This window comes from Arvicola amphibius, chromosome 9 (assembly GCF_903992535.2).
Source record: "Arvicola amphibius chromosome 9, mArvAmp1.2, whole genome shotgun sequence".
Taxonomy (NCBI): domain Eukaryota; kingdom Metazoa; phylum Chordata; class Mammalia; order Rodentia; family Cricetidae; genus Arvicola; species Arvicola amphibius.
In genome coordinates, this window is record NC_052055.2 from 59281780 (window position 1) to 59286833 (window position 5054).

The window sequence follows — 5054 nt, forward strand, 5'->3', positions numbered from 1 at the left end:
TTGAACCAAAACTGGAAACAAGACTGAGCCTTGATGTCCCTGAAATGGACTATATATCTGGGCAGATGGCTCTGTCTAAAAAGTTCTTCCTGTGGAAGTTTAAGGACCTGAGTCCCCTGCCCAGAACCTGAGAAAAAACCTGGGTCTGGTGGAAAAAGCTTGTAACCCCAGAAGTGGGAAAGGTAGAAACAGTGTGTTCTGGAGTTTGCTCGTCAACCAGTAGAGACCAATCTACCAGGAGCTCCATCTAGTGAGAGGCTCTGTCTTAACAAATAAGGTGGAAAGGGTTGGAGAGATGGCTCAGCAGTAAGAGAAGCTGTTGCTCTCATAGAGGACCTGGGCTGGTTCCCCTTGGTGTCTCACAGCCATCCGTAATGGCAGTCCCAGAATCGGTCCACCTCTTCTGGTCTCCTCAGACACCAGAAATGAATGTGGTCCACAGACACACATGCAGGAAAAACAACTGATGCACATTAAAAAAATAAGCAAAGAGCTATTGAGACCTAGACCTCAGACCTCCCCATGTGTAGTCACACATGAGTCACACAGGAATGTGTAACACACACACACACACACACACACACACACACACACACACCATGCACTGTTATTCCTGATCTTCTATAAAAAGCCCGCTGCCAGTTTCTCATTTCACAAACAATGATTTTTGCCTCTGTGTTCCACACAGTCGCAGAGGATGCTGAGCATCCAGAAGACTGCAAATACATGTGCACTTATTTCAATCTACTCATGAGTGTATGGAGGTCCAGTAGGTGAAGGCAGTTGTCACCAAGCCTTATTATCTGAGTTTTATCAGCAGTAAATACATGAAATAAAAAGAAAACCAGCTCTTATAAGCTGTCCTCAGGCCTCTACATGCGCAGCATTGCTGGTGTGTGCGCGTACACATTTTATTGAGCAGAAATAAAGAACATGCAAACAGCTCAAGTCTAGGGTGAAGATTAAGCATGGTAACACATGCAGAGTAGCCACAGCCAGGCCAACACAGAAAGTGCTGTCGAGAGGAGCAGTAGAAGTGAGTGTTGTGTTAGAAAATGCTCTTATTGACTGTGGAGCGCTGGGTAATGGGTGCAGACTTCATTTCCCTGTAGAACAAAAAACCAGACCATTAAAGGTTTTAGGGAGCCCCATATGTACCCGGACTTAATGGTATAAAATATGTCATTCATTGCAGTAGTCAGGGTGTCTCTTTCTTCTCTGTTCTCTTGATCAGGCAATCACTAAGCAGGGATTCAATCAGCATTTGTTGATTACAATGGCTTTGCTGAGATCTCATGTACCCAGACCTGGTTGTTCGGTGCTGGGGAAGCAGCAATGAGAAAATTTGCCCCCTTGGGACTTAGGGGTTAGGTTAGGGTTAGTAAGTCAACAAGATCATTCTGTAAGTTATGACAGCCACTGTGAAGGAAACTGCAAGGGTATGTGACAGAAGGTACCTGGTTATGTGACAGGAGACGTGTCTCTGTGGAGCTGAGGACAATGACCCTAGGTGAGCCTGGTTGGTCTTGGAGTTCCTGGAGGATGTGCTGCCCTATCTTGGAAAAGCTGCCAGGTGGTGGGGTGGTTGATAGCACAACCCTGAAGCATTAGACCGGCCCTGAACAAAGGTGTGGCCAAAGGGAGGATGTCTCTGATACTTCCCTGCCCCATAAGACAGGTCTCAGCACAGTAAGAGAGGGCAGGGTAGGGCAAGGGATCTGATTTCCCTTTAGTTCAGTTGTGGAGGCTGCGCCCTGCCCCTTCACTTTAGGGTCAAGATCCCCATCTTCTGGCCTGTACAAGAATTACAGAAGGAAAGAAGGCCAGAGCCAGAGCTTCTAAGGCTGAGACCTCCCCTAGAGCTCATTTGGTCTCTCCTTCCCAAGCTGGGAAGCTGCCTTGCTACCAGGAATCAGTCTTCTAGCTCACAGCACTACCTACACTAGTGGAAAAAGTGCCAATGAGTGACTGAGCAAATGGGCCCTGGAGCAGCTGGAGAAAAACATTCAACTAAGAAACAGCATTAGCAGACCCCTGTGGGGCCTGCAGTTGGCCTGGAAGGGGAATAAAGTAAACAGGAAAATACAAAAACACACATACAGAGACAGAAGTCACACAGGCACATCAAATTAGCAGGACACTCGTGGGCATGACCTCATCTAATCCTTGGCACGCCTCTGTGAAGTCGATTCTCTCATCCCATTTCACAGTTGAGAAACTGAGGCTTAGAGAAGCCATGCCCCAGGTCACCCAGCCAGAACATTAGCTTCGTGGAGATGCCAGCAGCTGAGGCCAGGTGCGTCTGATCCAGAGAGGATGGCTCTTGGAAGCCCTGGCTTCTCTGTCTGTATAGACCCCACCCTCTCTTTCTGTCCTCCAGATGTAGTCTCTGCTTCTCTCTGCTCTTTAGTATCGGTGGTTCACACTCTTGGGAGAAAGAGGTTTGTCTTGAAAGCCCTGATACGTGATAAATTGTTTAAGTCTCTTTCTGTATACAAAGCACACAAATTTGCACAGTGTGTACAGACACAGCTGGACGAGGATGGGTCAAAGATACTCACCGGTAGACAGGTCTTTCCCTGTGCAAACATGTAAGGTACACTTCACACAGACGGAGTCTACTTACACAAATTAAGAGAACTACCATGTCACTCTGCAACACAGTCCTAAAGGGCCAGCGTGTCCACATGATCTATCCTCAACCAAAATGTCTTTATGTGCGAGTGTGTATGCATGTGTGTGTATGCGATTGTGAATGGGAATGCGTGTGTGTATATATGAATAGGAATGCAGGTGAGTGTTAAAGCTGTGTGTGAATGCATGAATGTATATGTGTGTATGTGATTGTGTATGCATGTGTGTATGTGAATGCATGTGAGTATGTGAGTGTGAATGTGAATGTATGTGTATATGTGTTTGCACGTATGTATGTATGACTATATGCATGTGTGTATGTGTGACTGTGTATGCATGTGTGTATGTGTGACTGTGTATGCATGTGTGTGTGAATGTGTATGCATGTCTGTGTGACTGTGTATGCATGTGTGTATGTGTGACTGTGTATGCATGTGTGTGTGACTGTGTATGCATGTGTGTATGTGTGAATGTGTATGCATGTGTGTATGTGTGACTGTGTATGCATGTGTGTGAATGTGTATGCATGTGTGTATGTGTGACTGTGTATGCATGTGTGTCAGGGACAGAGCATGTGATTGTGACTCTATTGGCTGGAAGCATTTTCTTCCTAAGAGACGAAATGACAAAAATGTGAAAAACAAACATCTGAGAAAATGTTCTATAATTGCAGTCAATATTTTCCATCAAAATCATCTTAATTTTTCCTGTCAGTTTGCTTTTCTGCTCCAACCAGGGACCTCGCCTACATCAGGCAGGACCTATCCTACATTAGGCAGGTGTTTCTACCTCCAGACTACACCCCAGGCTCTCCAGCTGAGCCCCATACCAGTTTTGTTTCTTTGGTTTTTGTTGCTGTTGTTTTGTTTTTTCCTTGTTTCTCCCCCGCTCCCCACCCCAGCACTGAGGACTGAACTCAGGGCACACTGTACATGCCAGACAAGGATTCTGTCAGTCGAGCTACATCCCAGTCCTTCGGTCAGGAAAAATGGTGTCTCTTGATATTCCTTTTAATTACACATCTAAGTCCAAGAAAAGGTTGGAGAAAAAGATGGATCCAAGGAAAGACTTAATTAGGGCTTGTTTGAGTGCAATCTAGAAGCACTTCCTGTGGAAGAGAAGGGGCGGGCTTCTTTGTCATGCCAGAAAGGTTAAGCAGGTGCATGATTTGCTTTCAGCCTTTGCCAAGTCACCGCCTAAGGAGATGAGAGAATGTAATTGTCTTTGTTCACAGCATGCTGCCAGCCTGGAATACTGCATGTCACAGGAAAGAAAACCAAATGCCACACACACACATCCCCAGAGGAGAGCCAGCTCCTGACTGAGAATCACTCCCCCTCACCATCAGCATCATCCAGAGAGCTTCCTTATGCCCAACTCATTTACACCTTGCCCCAGACTAGCCACTCTGAGATGAAGTGTAAATACAGAGGCAAAGACCTGCCCCACCCCCGCTTTCTTTGCAAGCCTGATTGAGATGTCTAGACAGAAGCAGAGGAGGGAAGGGGGAAGCAGAACAAACAGAAAAACAAGTCCTAGAAAAGTGTCACCTGCAAGTGGGGCCCAGAGGAAAGGCACTGTGGGACTGCAGGACCCAAAGGGAAGCACATTGGGAATTTGCAAGAAGCAGGTGTTCCCAAGGGATCTCTTGCCAAAGCTCTTGATACCAATCTGAGCCCTTTTATGTTATGCTAAACACATTTGTCTTATCTGTTTCTAACCAAGCCTAACCCTGCTCAGAAATGTTTGTTTAAAGTAGTTTCACTTGTACCTTGTCTTCTGGGATGAGATCTGTTGTAGTTAGGCAGGAAGTTCTTGGCTCACTTCTAGCCCTCGGGCCTGACCTGGCCTTAGGTGGCAGCAAATCCAACCTCTGTAGAACTCAGAGGCAGTGTGTGTGTGTGTGTGTGTGTGTGTGTGTATGTGTGTGTGTGTGTGTATAACAACTTTGTTACAAACACACACATGCTAAAGCATTTACCTAGGTGGTCAGGCCCTTGGTTTGATTCCAGCACATATATCCCATATTCAACATCTATAATTCCACACACTCAATTTTGAAAAAAGATTTATTTATTATGTATACAGTAATCTGTCTCCATGTGTGCCTGCAGGCCAGAAGAGAACACCAGATCTCATTATAGATGGTTGTGAGCCACCATGTGGTTGCTGGGAATTGAATTCAGGATCTGTGCTTTTAATCATCTCTCCAGCCCAACACACTCAGCTTTCAAACCCATCATTTTGTCATTTGTCTTCAATGTACATGAGCCTTTTACAGACTGCCTTCCCTTGAATAAGTGGACCATTTAGAAACTAAAGATGCTTGTGTTGGAGCCATTGCTAGGAGCACAGTGATAGCCAAGCTTCTGTGTGTGTGTGTGTCTGTGTGTCTGTGTGTGTGCGTTTGTGTGTGTGTT